Raw genomic sequence first — 21,566 nt, forward strand, 5'->3', positions numbered from 1 at the left:
CCAGAGCAGCGCGGCAACGCCAGCTCGGAGGGGCCCCGAGGCTGCACAGCTCGGACAGGCCCCTCGGGGGACCCCAAAGGCAGAGGACACGACCCGTCCCGAAAAGAACCTTTCCTTCTCTCCTCTCTTCACCCTCATGGGCATTCGCCCCTCCTTTTTCAAAGAAGGCCTCCCAACAAGGAAATTGGCTTCCATCCTCTTTTTTTTTGTTTGTTTGCTTTTATTAAATCTAGTTAGCTCACATTCAGTGTGATTTTCGTTTCAGGTGTCCGGTGTGGTGACGCAGCACCTCATCCTCAGCCCCGGGGCTCCGTCCTAAGCGGCCCATCCACCGGCCCTTCCGCTGGGCTCCCCGCGCCACCTGTAGTGCGGCTCCTCCCGCGCCCGTCTCCCCTTCACAGGCAGCCACACCAACATCACCAGGGCTCCGAGTTCACGGCCGGTCACTTCTGTGCCTCCTCTTCCCACCTTCCCGGAACAAAACTTGGTACACGTGAGGAACACTACAGATTTCTACAGAACGGCCACCAGGAATGTCGCTCTCTCCTTCTAATGGCCACTTACGGAGCCTCCTAGGACTGTGCCAAGTCATCAGTTAGAGGAGAAATCTTGAGAGTTCCCTGAAGATCTGGCTTTTACATAAGAGAAGATGCCCGGGCCCTCTAGGGACGGAATTACAGAACGAGCTCGAGGGTGTCTGAACAGGAACTTCCATTAACCACCATTATGAAACCTACTGGCCAGACACAAAGGCTGCACATGTTGACTTTGGCAGTGGTTCCACAGGTGGCCCAGCTGGCGCAGCGGCAGAAATCTCGCCACCTCCTTGGCCGCTGCCAGCATCGTGGGGGGCATTGAAGGAAGGATGGTAAACAGGGGAGCCAGCACTGCCTTCTCTCGTCTTATGCCATCTGACGCGGGGTGGACAGAGCTGAGAGGAAGAGGGTGATCGATGGTTAATTCCCCACCAACTGCCGTCGGGGAAGTAGGACAAAGGCAAGAGCCTCGGATTTCCCTCACCTAGAAACTGTAAATGCCATCTCACTGCCCTTGAAATGATGACCTCTTCAGAGAGAATGATTGGGCCCAGTAGTTCTTTGGAGCAAGGAAGCAGAATGAGGTAGGGAGCAGAAGAGATGAACCATGACCACCACCACCCCTGAAATGTGAGCCTGCTCTATTATTCTTTAAGAGGAAGAAAAACATTGAAAATCCCAGATAGCTTCCTAAACATTCAGGCAAAGTTGATTTTTCCAGCAATTGGCAACTGATCATGCTCATGGGAGACAGCAAGGCCAAGGGGGGGGGTGGTGATACTGAATCAGAAAAGGCACAGGCGTTAACTTTGTGAGTTCTCTGATATTAGACGATCTCCTCCAAACTGAGTCAAGGAACATTCCTCTCCACCCCCCCACCCCACAGCCATTCAGTAACACTGACCACAAAAAGCAAGAGCCACCACGCTTTACTGAGCCACTGAGTAGGGCTGGACCACTGGTTCTCCCTCACGTCTCTGCTGGCGGGGGTCCACAACACTCTGCGCTTTTCTTGTTTACTGCATTCTGCACTTAGGGTGCACCTCCCCCTTCAAAATGTAAGGTCATCCCAGACCCAGACCGGTGCCGCCAACCTGGTAAGGTCCGAATGTAATCACAGATCTGTCAAAAATCGATGATCTCCATCCTTCCAGGATGGTTCTTCTCTTCAGAAGAAGAAAAACCAAGTTAACATGCTCAAGGTGTCTAAGGGAGGACCTTGCAGGTTTTGGACCTCCAGCCATCATCCTGTACATTTAGGGCACTTTGTGTCTCAGAAGTCCCAGGCATTCGGGCGCCTGGGTGGCTCCGTTGGTTAAGCGTCCACCTTCAGTTCAGGTCATGGTCTCGGGGTCCTGGGATTGAGCCCTGTATCCAGCTTCCTGCTTGGTGGGGAGTCCGCTTCTCACTCTCTCTCTACATTTCTCCACTACTAGGGTGCTCTCTCTTGCATGCATGCATAGATAAATAAATAAAAATCTTACACCCCCCCCCCAAAAAAAAAACAGAGTCCTGGGCATTAGACCATCCTTTCCAACCTTCATGTAGAGACCCACTTTCCCAACCACATTTCACTCAGCAAACATTTCCCACATATAGTTCTTTTAGAGCTACATTTTGCTTTTGTTTTTTAAGTTGAAGCTGGCTTCAATGTTACAGGAAAACACCTGGGTTATGAGGTACTCAGCAAATACCCTAAATATCTAAAAACCCCAACGTGGGGACTGAGGGGCTCCTCCCCTGTGAGAGGATGATTTTGTGGCCTTTTTGCTAAAAACCTCATGCAGAATGGGTTAAGTGGTAGGTACTCAATCGATGCTGGTCCCCTCACTCGTCACAGAATCCTGGAGACAGAAATTCCAAATGGCTACCAGAACAATCTCCCGGTTGGGCTGTCTTCACAGCTCTTGGTTGTGCTTTTCTCTTTCAGGAATACAGTCACCGTTCTCCAGCTACGACCATAGAAAATGGAATATGAACTCCCTCCAGAGGCTTCTAGTTTTCCCATCTAATAACTTGTAACCCTTATCGATTTTTTTGTACAAAATCACGGTAAGCACACCCAAGTCTCAGTTTACCAAACAGGGAACAGTTTATATATATATATAATATATATATATATTATATATATATATATATTCAATTCTGATACCAGTAAGTGAAAAATACCAAAGTTTCAAAACATACCAGGTAAATGTTTCAAAACTATTTTTGAAGTAAATAAGGACCTATGTTGCAAGGTTAGGTAGTAATTCTGTGCATGTGAATTCCAGAGCGAACATACTACAGCATCTGGTTAACCAAAATCAGAAATATTTAAAATAATTAACCCTATGCAACCGAGAATGCGTATTTGTTTCCAGCATAGATCTAATAGCTTAGATCTTGTTAATTTTTAGTTAACAGTCCAGCTTAGACTGTTAACTAAAAATGCAAACTACACATACACATTTACGTAAAAAGGGAACTTATAAATACTGAAAAACCAGGGAGTTCGCAGTGAGGCTCGCGTCTTAAGCACAATGCCGGGTTAGTGCCTGGCACAGCCAAAAAGAACCAGGCCAGGGACTCACTCACGAGGTCTTCGGTCCCTTATTTTCATACTTGTTTAGGGGGAGAAGTCTAACCTGAGTGAATCCACAGCCTCCACGGAAGGATCACACGTCCCCCATCGGGGGCAGGGCAGGGACTTATCAACACCTGATAAACGAGGAGGGGTCAGGTGGCGCCCATCCAGGGCACCATGTGAGCAGGCTGCCCAGCCCAGCCCACGCCTGCCTCCCGGCTGACGTCTCTGTTCCTCCTCTATCCTGGGCCATGGTGAAATCAGTCCAGGCCCAGAGGCTTGCAGCTCCCTTTTCAGTGACTTCTGGAGCCCACAGGGTGAGGACCTTCATGAAGAACTCTATTGTTTGCTTGAATGAAGGTGACCAGTCTCCTCACTGGGGTGCTTACCATGTGCTTAGGGTGTGTTACCGCTGGGGCACTTAGTCCCTTGGTCCCATCCAAAGACTACTGACCAGTAAGACAAGGGGGCGGAGGAAAGGGAGACCATTTGTTCCCAAACGCATGCAAGCACACACACAGACGCACACACACTCACTCCTCTTGTGTTCTTGTCCTTTCCTGATACCCAAACCCTGGGATCCCTGTGTGGCTCAGCAGTTTAGCACTGCCTTCGGCCCAGGGCCTGATCCTGGAGTCCCGGGATTGAGTCCCACATCGGGCTCCCTGCATGGAGCCTGCTTCTCCCTCTGCCTGTGTCTCTGCCTCTCTCTCTGTGTGTCTCTCATGAATAAATAAAATATTTTTTAAAAAAAAACCCAAACCCTGAGCACCTGGTCCAGTATAATTTTATATGTTACATTATAATATTATATATTCAGACTGTAACACAAGTTAAACTGTCTCTCTCAGTCCAGCTCCTAGCCCACCTTCCCCCCACTGTCCTTGGTTTAGAGGTGAACGGCTCTACTGGGTGGCCCCACAGGCCGCCAGTACCCCCAGGCAGTGCTGGTGAATCATCTGGGGGAGGGAGAGGGCAATTCTGCATTTCTAACAATTCCCCAGAGATGGTGGGCCTGCGGAGGGAGCTGTGGGCACAAGGGGCTCTGGAAATCTTGACTGGCTCAGCCAGTTCCCTTCCATGTAGCTTCTCAGGCCTCCATCCTTTCCCTTTGAGGATGAGAAGTCCTTTGTTTTGCCCCAGCATCAGGGATCCCCCTGGCAATTCTCCCCTGTTTTCGCCCCTGCAGAGGCCTCATCACCCCTTTGGGGTCAGCAATAAAAAGATGTATTATTAGTCCTTTTTTTTTTTTAAGATTTTATTTATTCATTCGTGAGAGAGAGAGAGAGAGAGGGAGAGAGAGGCAGAGACACAGGCAGAGGGAGAAGCAAGCTCCATGCAGGAAGCCCGATGTGGGACTCGATCCCAGAACTCCAGGATCACACCCTGAGCCAAAGACAGATGGCTCCATCACTGAGCCACCCAGGTGTCCTTTTCTTTTTTTTTTTAAAGGAGTATCTTGCCTTAGGAAACATGGTCTTTCCTCTGACTACTAAAAATTTTGAAGATATTCTACTTCTAACAATTTAGAAAGAATCATCTTGCTACATTACCTCCCTCTTCCCTACCAAAAAAAGTGTGTTAAGGGGAGGGAGAGTGACTCATACTTTTGAACTTTTTGGAAGGAAGAGTATAAAGAAACACACAGGTTCTTTGAAAACCTGACACACGAGGTCCAAATTTAAACTCTGTGTTAGCTTAACCGCCACGGTCCCATAAAGAAGGACCTAAACTGATTATTTGTCAAATAACATCTCTAAGATGTAAAAGCAAAAAAACACATTCCCTGCCCGGCCCCCCTGCTCCTCACACCTAAAAAGAAATGCAATTCTGTGCTTCCACATCATGGGTGAAGAATGCCACTACCCTCTCATTGTTCCGTTAATGTGACAAAAACAACCAGAAACTCTGGCAGAGTTCTCAGCAAGGTACAAGTTCAGACAATAGCTGAAGGTATTTCTTTTTGGTGAAGAAATGGAGCTGCTCTAACTTGAACGAGGGTTAGGACGCTCTTTGCCATGCATGGATTTTGAAGGAGCTGGAAATTCAACAGAAGCAAAACTGCATTGTAAGAGAAAACTGAAATACATTTTTAACACCTGGACAGTAAAGCAAATTTGTTGCAGAAGTGTTTAAGACAGATAAGCAAAAAAAGGAAACATACCACCTGTGATCCACCACCCAGAGATCACCACTGCTAACGCAGCAACATGCAGGGACCAGGGGCTTTGAGCAAAAGGGAGGATGGATATTCTAAAATACTTCACCTCATCCCCGTGTTCAGACTCATCTGGAAATGTGCACAGAGTCCAGAACCATCGTGGAAGATTCCAGCACCTACAGAAATGTCTGCTGGTCTGGGCAGAGGAGCCAAAATCACCTTCAGAGAAGAGGACGGCGGATGAGCCAGACTCAGCAAAGTAAAGGAAAAGGAGAAGTGTTTCCAGAAATAACTACAGCTGCACCTGGACCCAGCCCTATGCCACAAGATCATGTGGCAAAACTGAAAGAGCTCTATCACCAGAGGCCAGCGACTCTGCTATGGAAATCCCCAGCCCAGGCTCCGGACGGGGAAGGTGTTTCCTCTGGCTGAGGTCAGTGGCGGCCCCGGCATGACGGGGGCTGCAATGAGGAGCAGCAGTGAGCTGAGGGCGGCCAACTGGGTGGCCAGGTAGGGGCGAGAAGGACATAAACGTCAAGAGGGGGCAGCAGCAGACGTGGCCGGAGCGGGGCGAGGGTCTGCAGAGATGCAGCCGGTGGCGAACAGCCCAGGCGGGCTGCACTGAGAGCTGTGGGACCGAGCTGTGGGACCGTGCGCCAGCTGCTCCATTTCTCTAGGCCTCTGTGAATGGGGATGCGACAGCGGTACTTCTTCCTTCCACGGGCTGGGGTGATCAGACAATGGTAACCACCTAAAGAAAGCATCTAGAATGACACTGGCTACACGTAGGCACCATTTAAGGTTTTACCGATGTACTTTTTCCTGGGTTTTCTAAAATAAGCCACATTCATTTTATCACCAGAAAATCTATTGCCTGATTCCCAACAGGCCCCATCAGCTTGTCCCTTGTCACCTGATCTTTGGCCTTTCCTGCCAAATGACACAAACGCCATCTCAATAGGCAAACATGTACACTAGAGTGACCAACTGTCCAGAGTAGGGCTCTCAGTAGCTAAAACCAGGGCAGTGCCGGCCAAACTGGAACAGTTGGTCACCTCAATATATACATAAAAGAATAAAGAAGGAAACAAGACATGCCTTTGACACCACAGCTCAGAAATGGACCATAACAACCAGTGCTAACAGTGTGATGAGGTTCTTTTTGGTCCTTTTGTTACACATATATTTTAGGGAAAATTTGGATAGTGATAGGTAGAAGTTTGGGGTTTGTTTTTTTTAGATTTTATTTATTTATTCATTAGAGACAGAGAGAGAGAGAGGCAGAGACACAGAGGCAGAGGGAGAAGCAGGCTCCCTGCAGGGAGCCCGATGTGGGACTCATCCCAGGACCCTGGGGTCATGCCCTGAGCCAACAGCAGATGCTCAACCACTGAGCCACTGAGGCGTCCCCATAACGAGTAGTTCTACAACAGTTGTTTCCTTGTGTGGCTTTAAACCCATTTTAGAGATGAAGAAGCCCAGGTTCAGAAGCAGCTTGCTCAGGACTCCCCAGCTGGTAAGTGCCAGAGCTGGGGTTGGAACCCGGATTTCTCTGACTGCACCACGGCTTTCTGCTTTCATTGTCTGTCTCTGTCAAAGTTCTGTATCCTGTTTCCCGCCAATGCTGTATCATTAGTAATAATTCCTTGAACAAACTAAAGCTGCATGCTATCGGACCATGTGGATGATCCATGTGGCTTAACCAGTCTTCTATGCTCTTACCAACATTTTTGACCCCATGTAACTTTAAACACCTCTGTCCATAAATGTGTCTCCTTAGAATTATGATCTTCAAATTTCTAGAAGAAATTTTGAGTAAAGATGGTGAACTTAAAAATATATGTATAGGGATCCCTGGGTGGCGCAGCGGTTTGGCGCCTGCCTTTGGCCCAGGGCGCGATCCTGGAGACCCGGGATCGAATCCCACGTCGGGCTCCCGGTGCATGGAGCCTGCTTCTCCCTCTGCCTATGTCTCTGCCTCTCTCTCTCTCTGTGACTATCATAAATAAATAAAAATTAAAAAAAAACTTAAAAAAAATATATATATGTATAAATAACCAAATTGCTTTCCAGAAAAAGTACACTAAATTCTACTTGCAAGAGCAGTATATGAAAAATGTCCCCTCACCAGGCATAGCACCATCAAAAAAATTTTCTATTCGATCATTATTAACAATTGAAAAATGCTATTGTTCCATTGTATTACTTTAATAATTTGTGGGGTTAACTTTTTGTTTAGCCAAGTCTCCTTCTCCTTTAACCAGTTCGCTTGGCATTTTTAAAATATTAAAGTAGTCTGTTTCTCTAGTGGTTGTCTTAGTGTCTTTTTTGGCAATTTCCTAAACTTTTCACAGCTTCGTATTAACTCCATAAATCACAATTGAGGCAGACGTGTGTGCGCACGCGCATGCTTATGCGTCTGTTAAATCTGTCTATGCTGTCATGCAAACAAAAGCCTGGAAACTTGTCAGTGATTCTTCTGTAATTCCTTCCAATACTTTTATGTGTGGGCAATCCTTCCTTTAGAGAGAAGTTAAATATCCACTCATGTGTTTGGTTTATTTTTTTAAGCTTTTTCTTTTCTATTTACCTGGCGGTCTTGAAGTAAAATGCGAGGTGAGGCTCTACATTCGAAGGAAATCATAAAACCCAGGGTACAATAGACTTGTGTTGAAATGAGGAAATGGTTAAGAGATTAAATCCACACGATATAAACCGGGGATTTGCATGAGACCTACTCTCAGTAATGAATCAGCTCATTAAAAAGCTCTGCTTGACAATGAATAGGATTAATCAGAACAGGCCAGGGACACTCAATCCTTTTCCTACCCCAGGCCCTATTCTAGTCTTCCTAAGTGGTGTTGTGGTGGATTGCAGGAGCTGAGCAGAAAGGATGAAGGATGGAAGCAGAGTCCGAAGGAGCCTTGGGGTCCTTCGGGCACTTCCGGGCCCCAGAGCTCAATGGCCAAGAGATTCTACTTCTGTCACTAAACAACAGGAAATAAGGAACAGTGAGGAGCCGGTCAAGAGTTCAAAGCAGATCTCCCTGACTCCTTCTCAAAAGGCGAAAAAGATCAGGGAACTAGCCATTTTTCTTCCATGAAGTTATTGCAACAGAGATAAAAACGAGGCAGTGCGTTATCCAAAATAGTGCTGGGCAAAGCCTTCCACCGCCTTTCCGACAAACGCACAGAGATGCTGTTCTGTTGTGGGAACAGGCAGGAAACGTGGCACCTCTCCCCAGCCTGCCCCGCCCGCTCCAACTCCTACCTGATTTCCCAAATCCGGAGCCAGAAGAGTGCAATTTTACCCACCCCTATTTGTTGTTGAATCGTCCTAGTTTTTTCCCCTTTCCCTTTGCAAACCTACACATAGGAAAGGGATGTACCAGATACAAGGATGCTTTCTGGTGTTTCCTGGGCTGCGGCCCACTTCTCCAAACAACTCTCTCAAATATCCTCTCCTACTACGGGGCAGATAGGCTATTCTTTTTTGGAGAATTCATTCATCATTCATCTATTCATTCAGTAATTATCATTGCCAACTGTCCGACTACTCGTGAGAATGAAAGCAGAAAGCCGTGGTGCAGTCAGAGAAAGCCGGGTTCCAATCCCAGCTCTGGCACTTACCCAGCTGGGGAGTCCTGAGCAAGCTACTTACCTTCTGAACCCGGGCTTCTTCATCTCTAAAATGGGTTTAAAGCCACACAAGGAAACAACTGTTGTAGAACTACTCGTTATGGGGACGCCTCAGTGGCTCAGTGGTTGAGCATCTGCCTTCAGCTCAGGGCGTGATCCCGGGGTCCTGGGATAGAGTCCCACATCGGGCTCCCTGCATGGATCCTGCTTCTATGTCTCTGTATCTCTCATAAATAAATAAAATCTTAAAGAAAAAAAAAAAAAAAAGAAATACTTGTTATGTGTGAAAAATACCCAGGGAAGAAAACTGCAGAATGTCACCCAATAGTGACTGCTGCTTGGGAACAAAGCTTTCCCTATGCCATAAGTACCCGTGGATGAGAGGCCTCGTCATATGTAAAAAATTTTGAAGTCCAGCAAATGATTTAAATTCTCATTTCCTCCTAGAAACAGATTGACCACAGTTCAACAACTAAGCAATTATACATCATTAGGTTTGGAAAGATGACTCCACAGACAAATCCCTGCTTTTAAAATGCATAGGTCTCTGGCAAAGAGTGCTCCCTCCACAGGGTGAGCACACCCGGGGGGTGGTTGTGGGTACCCCACACAGGCCTCCGGTCTGATGGAAACCTGCAGACCGTTGTGAGTGGACACGAGCAAGCACTCAACAGATCCTCTATGGCCAAGAAGCCTTAATAAGCTCCCACACCAAGAACTGCTGCTGAGCCAAATCTGAGGCGCACACACGATCTGAAGACTGTTGCTTACCACTGTTTCATAGACACACGATCAAACGTTCACCTGACCCACCTGAAGAGAGCAGCACATTTCTCTCCCCTCTCCTGGCATGTACTAAACACTCAAGGGGACAGGCCTCCTTCCAACATGTTCCACCTCTGTCCCACACCCCTGTGCATTTCTATGATATTAGGATTGCTAGAAGCCGTGTCCAACTCATTATCTCAATTTTCCGCACACCAAGCCCATTCCGATCACAGACTCAAAGAAGGGGGAATCCAAAGGACTCAACATTCAAGTACTACGCAGCAGAGTTTCTTCCCTGGATATGAAGGGGGGGGGGGGGGAGCGCCAACTTTGAAGCACTCCATTTTCACATTATGCTACTTCCATGTCTTTTTCTTAGGCAAGTTTATACCAATCATAGGATTTTTATTCCTTTTCTGAACAAGGAAAATGAAGAAACTGCCTCGGCTCCAGGTTGATTCTAGCAGCAAGTGTAAAATACAGAGCTGCCTATGACCAGGACTTTGCCACATTCAGCAGCTTCTCTCCATTACTGGCCCCTCCTGAGCCATCACCCTTGGCTATCCACCCGTGTGCCCGTCCTGGACTTGCCTCATTCCATCCCTCGGTCTTCTCCGGCCTCAGATCCAAGTGTTCAGCGCCGCCAAGGCCGCAGCCCCAGTTCCCATCCTCCACACTCTTCTCTTACCACCTTGAATCCCCGTAGACCTCGAGCATTGCTGAGTCCAGCGCTCAGAGGCCTTGCCCCACGTGTGGGCACCTGTAGCAACTGACCCTGCTCGGCGGTTACGGGGCTGGAAAGGATGGCCACGGGCCCCCTTCGGCTCGCGCTGCCTTGGGGCTCTCTAGCACCTGTACCCCACAAGACGGAAGTCAGAAACCTGTGCGCCCATCCTGTCGCCCCCACTGCTCCCTCCCCTCCCGGTATCACCTCTGTCCCTCATCTCATGGCTCCTGTGGTGGCCTGACTGCTCTCGCTGCCCCCAACCTCAAGTCTATCTCACACACTATACTCTATTCCACTTCCAACAAGTCACTTAACCCCTCTCAACTTTTACTGTTTCCTCGTGGGTAGAGGGGGAGCCCACAGCACCTCTCTTATAGGGCTGTCAGGACCATGAAGTGGCAGTAGAGGTATCAGGCACCCGGCTTAGGGTGTGGTGTGGAGTGATGAACTCAGATCTTTCTGCCTGAGAGCTGGGACCCCTGCTGCGGCCACGTCACACTCCATTATAAGCCTTCAATGGCTCCCTGCTGCTTACAGAGTAATTAGCTCAGCAATCAAGGTTCTTTCTTCCATCTGCCCCCAAAGCACTTTTTGTCAACTTTACCTTTCAAACTACTCCTCTTCCCCTCAAATGATCTTTTTTTAGGAAATTCTTTTTTTTTTTTTTTTTTAAGATTTTATTTATTTATTCATGAGAGACACAGAGAGAGAGGCAGAGACACAGGCAGAGGGAGAAGCAGGCTCCATGCAGGGAGTCGGATGTGGGACTTGATCCCGGGTCTCCAGGATCACACCCCAGGCTGATGGCGGCGCTAAATCCACTAAACCACCAGGGCTGCCCTCAAATGATCCTTTGCTTAAGCTAATGCCTGTTCTATCCTAGAAGCTAGAACTCTGAGATCTGGAATTAGACTGTCTTGGGTTCAAATCCCCACTCATTTCCTACTTAGGAGTTTCCTTGGGCAAGTTATTTTGAATGCTCCAGGACTTCAATTCTGTAGTAGGAAAAAAGTTGCTATGACATTTAAATGGGAAAACCAAGGTGACAGCTCAGCCAAGTGCCTCCTGGGCTACAGCGAGAACTGAATAAGCAGCGATGATCCTTTCTCCTAATTCGCCATCATCCTCTTGCTTTGCAGCGCACATGCTACACACCTCTGCCGGAAACACCTCCTCTCTGCAGAGCTGAGCCTGGCCTTAAGGCTCAACTCAAATGTCACTCTCTCCATGAGGGTTTACTTGCAACCCACCCATGTAACGAATCTCCTTCCCCTTCCAAACACCTACAGCACATGGCGCTATTCTTGGGCACTTCGTGGGAAAAGCTCCCGTGTGGCTGCCCTACTGCAAGTCGTCCTCTAGGTGACTGACAACATTTATGGACAGGCCCTACCTCTGATTCATCTTTGTGCTCTCCACAAAGTCCTCCATATGGCAGAAAGTTGGTAAATATTTGCTCACCGAAAGAACAAATTTTTGGAGGAAAGGCAAGAGGGAGTTCCAAGCTTTGAAGACTAAGGACCCAGTACCACAGTGTAACTGAGCAACGGGACAGAGATGGATCTGTCCTGGGACACGCTAGAGAAGTAAAGAATGTTTTATTCCTAAGGAGCACTGAAGCCAAACTATACAAAGTAAAGTGAAGTCAGCCTCCTCCTGTCTACTCCAAGTGAAGCATGGCTGCCTCTCCAGAGCCAAGAGTGGCCGCCATTTTAAACAAATAAGTCACGCTGCGTCTGGGCCCAAACAGCCCTCAAGGCTTCAGCCCTGAGGGGAGGGACTCTTGACTATCATGCACTTGAAAAATTAGATCTTTGATCCCAAGAGGCTATTCTAAACTTCTAACCAGGCCTGTCTGCTTTAGCAGTTCGCTCCTTAAAAGCATGTGTTGGTAGCAAGTACAGCTGCATTCTTAATCACTTACACCCCACAACCAACTAAAGATAGCTTGAAGAGGTCTGCCATATGCCAAATTCTTCTTTTAAATAAGAACACAAGAACCGTTCATGCAAGAAAAATTCAGTCATGGCCATCAGAAGAGAATAAAGGAAAAGGATTTGACTTTTCTCTTTGTTTTGAATGAAAGAGACGTAGGAAAATTCTGATAGAGAAATAGATGCACATTGCATCCCGGCACCCCCATTCACTGGGCTTATATGATCTTATGTGACCTGGCTGGACCCCCAACACTGATGAGAATCCTGAACATGATCTAGGTCCTGCCAGAAATTAGCCAATTACAACGCCAAATAATACACACAGCCCTCACAACCACCATACTGAACAAATGGCAAGGTTAACTTTTCTCATTGGCAACCACAGTAGGCTTGGATCTGCCTCTTTTCCTTTTTACCCAAACCCTACTGACCCATCGAGGCAAATACAATTCCTTTCTCTTCTGTGAGGTTTCTTTGAACTGCATAAACCAAGATAACCTCCCCTTTTGCGCCATCAAATTCCAAGGTTTTTTGTCACCTTTTTGGGCCCTTTGCTCCCAATACAAGGTAACCTGTAATTATATTTAATTCAGACTCGGGCCTTTAAAAAAAAAAAAAAAGATTTATTATTTGATAGAGAGCCTATGCACGCAAGTAGGGGGTGGGGTGGGGGAGTGGGGCAAGAGCAGAGAGAGTCTCAAGCCGACTCCGTACTGGGCACAGAGCCTGACCTCACAACCCGAGATCACCACCTGAGCTGAAACCAAGAGTTGGACTCTCAACGATTTAGCTACCCAGGAGCCCCGACTCTGACCTTTCTAACTAGATTGTCAATTTCTTTTTTTTTTTTTTCCAAGATTTTATTTATTTATTTGACACATATTAAGAGAGAGAGAGAGCAAGTGAGCGCAGGCAGAGGGAGAGGGAGAAGCAGACTCCCCGCCCAGCAGGGAGCCCAATGCAGGACTCAATCCCAGGACCCCGGGATCAAGACCTGAGTCAAAGGCAGATGCTCAACTGACTAAGCCACCCAGGTGCCCCTAGACTGCCAACTTCTTGAAGACAGGAGTCTTAGTGAGACTTCTTTAGTCATGTCACTTCCTCCAAAGGAATAGCCCCTGACAGGCCTATGCCCAAAGTGGTAGAGGATACAAGTGTGAATATCTTTCCAATAAAGCACAACCCTTGTGACATCAATGTGAGCACTTATCTACTGGCTTTCTCACGTTTGGCACTCTTCCATCGCCCGAGTTCCTCCACGATTCTCCTCTTCATGCCTTCTTGAATAGTTATAGGACATTTTCATTAAATCAAGATTTGGTGATACACTGGTATAATTAGATATTTAGAGCTGAACTTGTATAATTCGATAGTTAAAATTTTTGCAAGTTTTTTTAAAAAGAATTTATTTATTTATCCATGAGAAACACACACAGAGAGAAGCAGACTCCCTGTGGGGAGCCCAACGCAGGATGAGATCCCAGGAGCCGGGGATCACGACCTGAGCCAAAGGCAGACACTCAACCACTGAGCCACCCAGGTGTCCTGTAACTTTTTATTCCTACATGAAAAATGGCCACCTTGTGTTTAGTTTTCTATGTATCAAGGACTGTTTCATCTGCAAACTGGGCCAGAGCTGGAAAATATTCCTGTGATAGAATCAAAAGCATTTCTACCCTTAGTGCCATCCCTTCTGGGACCACCTTCCTGCATCCCCACCATCTAGATGAACGGCTCTAAGGGCCTGAATGTGTAGCTGCATTGCCGGGGACTCTCCATTTCTGCCCTGTGTTAGACCCTGGTCCCTTGATTTCACGGTGTTCCCTTTTTCTTTCTCCCTTACTCTGTCTGATGCAACATTCTTCTACTCCCTGTTTTTTGGTTCAGACTGCATCTGGAATCCCTGCTTTTCGGATTCTGTAGCAAAAACTTCCATCTATCCCACCCCCAACCTTGCACCACCCACCCAGGCACGCAGTTGGGTTTCAGCTTTCTCCACTCTGCTAAATCAGCATTCACGCAGTGGCATTCCATCTTGCAAAATTTGGCTGATATCTCTCTGGGAGGTTTCTGGGTTTATACTGTTTTTTTATTCCTTATGTCATTTTATTAGAGCTTTGGGAGGAAGTAGAGATATATACACTTGTTCAATTAACTATGTTCAACCAGAAGTCAACAACTAAATGTTTACAAGTAGAATTACAAGGTCGGTCACCATGTCTCCTACCATTTTTCCCCCTTCTGGCATCAAATATAAAGACTTACAAGTAGCAAGAGCTCAAGAAGTATTTGCGAAAAGCGGTGGGTCATTATATGCGAACATTTAGACCACCCACAGATTATTAACTGCAACTCTGAGGATTAAAACATAAGAACATCTGTTGGTTTTTTTTTTTTTTTTTTTTTTTTTTAAGGTAATTCTAAAGGCACGCTCATTTCCTAAGAACTCTGACATCACAAGGAGGGTCGGGTGCTTTATGCAGACCTGTAGCTGCAGGACCTCACTTTCTGATACTCTGGAAATTTCTTTATACTACAACAAAACAAAGCAAAAAAACCTTTAGAAATTATGTTTACCTTATTTTTTTGCTTTTTGCCCCAACAGTAGTAAACACCAATGCTGGTAGAACTCTAAAGTTCTTTGCATTTAAGACAAAGTCATTCATTTAGGCAACAAATACTTAGGATTCTACTATATTCAGGTACTTTCTAGTAAGTATTACCATGCACTAGAGCAAAGACAAAGATGGATGGAGAGATAGACCATGAACATATAACTCAACAGACAGTGATTAAATCCCACACAGATTTAAAACTGGGTGATGTTACAGGGTGACCAGGGTCAGGAAAGGCATCCCAGGGGAGTGGTATTTAAACTCAGATACAATTATGAAGGAGCCAGTGATGGGAAGAGCAGGAGGAACAGCATTTAGTCAGAAGGAATGGCCAACACCAAGACCCTGAGACAAGAAAAGAGCTGGCCTGGCTTCCACAAGAATGGTGCCGGGGAGGACAATGATCGATCCAGGCCCACACAAGAATCCAGGGATTAAGTAAAGCAGGTCAGAAGTTCCCAGGGAACAAGAGACATGAAACAATATGGTTTCTGTAAACATCACTTGACTACCCTGCAGAAAATGTATTATACAGGGGCAAGAGGGAGGCAGAGTGCCAGAGGGCTCCAGCAGTGCTTCAGGGGGAGGATCGTGAAGCCTGACCAAGAGACAGCTGCAAAGAGGTACAGGGAGCAACTTTATTTTGTCATGAAGGAACAACCAGTCTGTTGGATGGATTTGATGCAAACAGGCAATACAGGAGAGGGGATCAAAGATAACCATGACATTTGGGATCCGGACCACTGAGGGAATGCCGGTGTCATTTGTCAAGACAGGGAAGGTTGGGTGAGTGGGCTGCCCACTCTCTGGGGATCAGAAGTTGTTTCGGACATTTGAGTTTAGATGCATGCTAGACCTTCATGTGGCGATACTCAGACAAATCTGGAATTCTGGAAGGGCCAGCCTGGAGGGATCAACCTGTGCATCATCTGCACCCAGATAGTATGCAAAGCCATTGGACTAGATATACCATTCAGGCAAGCCTGCAGAGGGGAAAAAGGAGAAGGGAGCAGGTTTGACCCCCGGGGTGTCCCAGCACTGAAGTGGGTAAAGCCTTAATTAGTGAATGAACAGTAATTCCTATCATAGCTCACTATGCAATCACAGCCTCGTTAAGATAAACTGCAAGTTAAGCTCACACCTATATTGTTGCCCGATTTAGAGAAATGGGACTCCCACAAAGTAGCTGCATCTGAAGAAATTCTCTAAAAACTCAAAATTATTAAAATCAACAGGCATGGCACAGACACGGCAAAGAATTGCAATTAAGGTTTTTATTTTCGAGACTCCCAGAAAAGTGTGATTCTGTACTAACCGAAAAAGGTCAGACAACGATAAGCCCATAGGGTCAAATTGAGAAAGAGAAATGAATCTACCTTGTTTAGGGCATTTTATGCTTCTGCCCGAGGATTTTACTGGCACAGCCCGTACCTTTTGCCAACACTGCAAAAAGTGACATTTGATTTACATCCAAAAGCCCAAACACATTCCCAAAAGCCAAATGTAAAGCACCAGACTTCACTAAAGGTCTACAGGGAATCTCGCAATGTCCAAGCTTCTAGGAGCAGCGATGCTAGGCAGTGCCGTATTAACCATGCACAAACCAAGCAGCCCTCCTCAGGGAACAGCGATTTCCAGAAGAGACTAGGTATAGAAGAGTCAACATGTAGAATGACGTATGTAGACATCTTTAGAACACAAAGAAAAACCTCAAAATACTAAAGAAAATTCAAATCTCGCCACTCCAAGTATGGTCCCAAGAAAGCAGCAGGAGCAGTATCAGGAAAGTTACTAGAAATGCAGGGTCTGAGCCCCTCCACCCCAGACCTGCTGCCTGGGAGCCTAAAGCTTAGCCAAACCCATGGGTGATGCACACGCACAGCAAAGCCCGGGCTAGGAGGCCTGGGCGTCCTGGCGCTGGTTCAGCACCGTGATCACCAGGTGAACAGAGTATTTCAACACAGCCTCAGCAGCAGCAGCATAATCAAGTTTCTGAAAAAGGGACATTCACGTTACTGGTGTTCCCCTTCATTGTTTTAAGGATTGTGTGTAGGCAGGCAACCATCAAATGAAGTTAAAAGTCTGTAATCAAATATACTCGCAAAATGAATCACATATATTAAGTATATTAATAAACTGCATGGTAAGTAGGTATAAAAACAAGTTTATACAACGTGTTCGTGACCAAACCGAATGTTTTAAAAGTCTTTCTCCTCTCCTTATTGGATGGCTAAAAGGTCTCAGTAATGCCGATTTTCTCAGGGAGTTTCCTCAAGGAGCACACATGATTTCATGTAGACACTCATTCATACTATATCCCCCCATTCACTCCCTCAGCAGATCCTGCCGGGCTCCTAGCATGCCAGCCACTGCGCACAATGAACAAACCAGGCAAACTGCCCTGACCCCTCGGAACTAGACCCTACTGTGCACAGAGTGGACCCCGGGGTCTCTGAGAGCTGGAGGGTCAACAGACCCAAGTTTGGGACCCAAGACCACAGAGAAGCCACTTATCAGACAAAGAGTATAGGTTTTCAGATCTACAAAACCGCATGTCCACTCCTTATAAATGCACACAGCCCAGTCATCCCACACACCACCTCCTTCCCCAGCTTGGACATCAGCCTTTCCTCCTGCCCAACGCATCCCTCCTTACCCAGCAACTGGCCGGAGAAACCTCTGTTGGACCCACCTCGTGTAGGTCCAGGCACGTGCTCCCTAACAGATCCTGGCCCTTTTCCATGCGTTCTCCACTTTCTTTGGTTACACGTGTGACTTAAACACGAGGTCATAAACATGATTAGATTACGATAACGGCAGCCTGCTAATCTTTAGCCTTCGTGCTTTCTTCAGTGCCAGGTGTCACTTGTAACTGTGCCTATATCAGCCCATTTTCCGGAAAAGAAACTTAAAGGCTTGGAGTCAGCAGCTTCTCTAGGTCACGTGGCTAACCAAGGGCCAAATCAGGGCTCTGTTCGCCTGCTTACAGCACTTTCAGCTCCGTGGACAAAACAGGGATCTGGGGAACCACCCCAATACCTACTGCATCTTTCCCTTTATCATTCAAGTATCAGTAAATGAGGGTTCCTTGCCACACATCTGCCTTGGTTCTTCCTCTTGCTTAGATCTGGCCTCAAATATTCCACTAAAATTTTTTTTTAAAGATTTTATTTACTTATTCATGAGAGACACAGAGAAGAGAGGAATAGACACAGGCAGAGGGAGAAGGCGGCTCCATGCAGGGAGCCTGATGTGGGACTCGATCCCAGGACTCCAGGATCACACCCTGGGCCAAGGCGGCGCTAAACCACTGAGCCACCCGGGGATCCTCAACCACTAAAATGTTTAATGGTGATTCTTTTTTTTCTTCATCACAAACCCGTCACACATTCCAACTGTGAGTGATGTCCAAACCAGCAGGGCGAAAATGCTCCCCTCCCTCCCAAGTATGTCCAATACACACACCTGAACTCAATGGGACTTCAGCACCCCCCCCCCAAAAGATTAATCAGCACCACGGGGCTCCTGAGAACACAAAAGACTATTTTGTGGGAGTAATGCCGCACTGCAATCTTCTTTTCTGTGATTACACCTCATTTTATAACAATGTTCAGACATTTGGTTGGAGCAAGTATAGTAATTACATTTCTCACTTTGAACTAATTTAAGCAGCTACATCTGAGCTCCGCCACAAGTCCTCAGGCTCATCCACCCTCCTCCTCCTCCTCCTCCTCCTCCTCCTCCTCCCCAGAGCACTCTTGTCTGAGAAGACCCAGGACCTCTTTGCTGAGTGACTGCTGCCCTTTCCCTTCGGGAACTCTTCCGAATATCCAACCGAATCCCCCCAGCTGACCCCCTGCCATGGACAGCACACCCACAACCCTTTCTCCCAGGGACTCAAGGGGATGATCCCCGTGGGAAGGGAAAACAAGCAAGCCCAACCACACTCTCTCACCACTGGGTTTAACCCCCAGGCCTCAGGATCCTCCTCTGTAGCAACATGCTGCTTCCTGCAGAGGTTGTTGAGGGATACTCCTTGGAGCTGCTAATGCTGCCCCGTGAGTCACAGGAGCAAGCACCTCGGCTCGGGGCAGGATGCCAGAGCCACAAACACCATCCCAGAGGCAGGAAAAACCGAACTTGTACCCCTAGAGAAAATGTGAGAAAACAGGATTTCCTAGTCCTCTCCACCCAAACCTACACCCACACACTCTCTCATCCTCCAACACCCTCCTTATAGTTCACTCTTCGTGGTGGTCAAGAATAATACACTGAAATGATAAAAACAGCAACACGAGCCACGTGCTCCCTTCCTCCTTCCATCAAAGAGCCTCGTTTTGCTCGGAGGGACCCAGTGTTCTGTCTCCTCCTGTCTGTGCACCCGGCTGTCTCCAAGACGCAAGGAGCTTTCAGAGAGGCCGTGACGGGCCTCCGGGGTTGTGGAAATGAAGCTCATCGTTACGCTCTGAACCGCACCTGGAAAGGTCCTGACTTTTTAAATCTCTGGAGAGGACTTGCAGAGGGGGGATGGAAGGTTAGGGCAGGTAGCAACACACACTTCAGACTCTGTTATTTCACTTTTTTTTTTTTTTTTTTTTTTTTTTTGGGCTAGGCGAATCAGCCCTCCTTGCTGCAGGTAAGAGACAGGCCAGAAATAGTTAACATCAAACTCCCCTTTGTTGGGAGCAAACCTGTTCCGCCAGAATGGCCTGATAAAGGGAGCCACCACTTCCTTAGAGATAAGATCCACCTTCCTGAGCGCTCAGGCCCACAAGTGAGAGGCAGGGCTCTCCAACCAAGCCCTGGGCAGCTCACGCAGGCTTCTGGTCCAAGTCACTGGACACTACTTGGGGCAGTAGAAAGTTTAGCCTCTTTCCCAAATGAGATACTCAGCTCCTTTATTCACAGCTCAAAGTCCCATGATGGAAAGTCTCTGACCTCACAGCCACTGTGAGCTAACAATGAGAAAACTCACAAATCACAAGTTCGTAGCAGAAACTTGAGATGGCTGCACATCTGTGTGCGTGTGTGTGGAGGGGTATGATTAATACCTACGCCTGAATTCAAGGAAAATCCATCAAATGATCATCTTAGGGCCATTTAAATGATCCTCCTCAAGTAAAGATGTCGTGGGAGGGGGCTCAAATCCACTGCTACGTGGCCACAGATGCCAAGGAACTGCTGGTAAATCAAAGAGGTGGATACATAGCAAAGTCCCTCTCAGCTCAAGGTTGGGGGCGGGGGTGCTGCCTATTTAAAGCGATTTTATGCTGAATCTTGGTGTACAGGGACTGTCACACACCCGCATTCATGTGCTTTTTTTTTTTTTTTTTTTTTGCAAATCTAGATTTTGGTGTCTGGCTTGCTTAAATCAAAAGATCAGCTTGTATTTATTCTCTCTGGCTGGCGGACCCACCTGCCTTTGCACAGTGTCTGAAGACACTGTTATCCCCGCTCATGCTTCACCTCGGGGGCATGGGTCATCCCCAGAACTCCATTTCGAGGGTATTTCTCCCTTTGGCTCTTGGGGGCGTCTTAAAATACTACTAATCCAAGAGTATGCGATGCTCCAGTAGTCCTTTTCCTTTCCGGAACAAACAATAAAAAAATATGGAAAGCCAGGCAAAGAAGCCAGAGGACTAAACGGGACAGAAGGGGAAAAAAAAAAAGTCATCAAAATGTTGATGACCTGACCCGTGTATGGAGGGTAACTCCCCAAATGCCACCAACCCAGGCCGTGCCCCCTTTCTTCCTCTTTCCTGTGTCTCTGTCTGGAGTCCCCTCTGGAACCCTGCACATCACAAATCCTTGGCACAGCCTAGGAGACTGTCCGTATTCAATGAACCAGATAGATGAGGAGTCCTAGATCCCCCACGTCCACTCACTTGGCTGAGACAGGATCGAGCAGTCCGCTTTCAGCGCCAGGGATAGCTGGATAGTTGCTCACAAAACCCGTCGTGGGGGCCCCTCTCCTTTCTTGCCGGCGCCTTCTGAGCTGCTTATCCGAGCGAGCGGCATGATCCTTCCCTTTTGTTCAGCCCTCAGGCCCCCTCACCGAGATGAAACTGCTTTCTAGATGCCAGTCACACTCCGTAGTAGGCACCTCGGATGTGCCAGACGCCACAGCAGACACCGTCACGGGCTGTGTCTCACGGAATCCTCACAAGCCTCGTTTCATTAATACCATTTAAGAGATGAAGGTGCCCAAGTTTAGGAAGATAAAAAATGCAATATGAGGGACAGTCAGAATCTGAAACCTCCCCCCCCCACCTCTGAGGGGGAGACTGAGGCCACGGCGCTTCTCTGAACCAGTCACAGAGCTCCAAGCAAACTGACCAGAACCAGAGCCCCCTTCCAATGCTTGTGTACAGGATGCAAGGCCCGGGGCCCAGGAACTGGTCAGATTTTTAAAAATATTCTTTTGGCCCACAAACGTTGCCCTAATATTGGCTTTCATCACCCTTATCTTTTTCAGCCCCACCCTCCACAATACACAGTGGCTACCTCAAAATTCAGGGATGACCACATGACAGAGCACCTCTTCGGGGACCCATCAACTTATGTACATACATCATTTCAACTGATATTTAAAGCAGCCCAGGGGCACCTGGGTGGCTC

General features: G+C 47.4%; 1 protein-coding gene across 2 annotated transcripts in view; it reads right to left on the reverse strand.

The window, feature by feature from the left end:
• SPRED2 (sprouty related EVH1 domain containing 2) overlaps positions 1 to 21,566 on the reverse strand; it is a 114,639-nt gene that overhangs the window by 71,188 nt on the left and 21,885 nt on the right. Inside the window, exon 2 of one of the 2 annotated variants that reach the window (XM_038551456.1) lies at positions 20,834 to 21,116. The exons of the other annotated variant lie outside the window; for it this stretch is intronic. The gene's annotated coding sequence lies outside the window, so the exon portion shown is untranslated. The remainder of the gene's footprint in view (positions 1 to 20,833; positions 21,117 to 21,566) is intronic. 2 annotated transcript variants of the gene reach the window in all.

Source organism: Canis lupus, chromosome 10 (assembly GCF_011100685.1).
Source record: "Canis lupus familiaris isolate Mischka breed German Shepherd chromosome 10, alternate assembly UU_Cfam_GSD_1.0, whole genome shotgun sequence".
In the NCBI taxonomy this organism is placed as follows: Eukaryota; Metazoa; Chordata; class Mammalia; order Carnivora; family Canidae; genus Canis; species Canis lupus.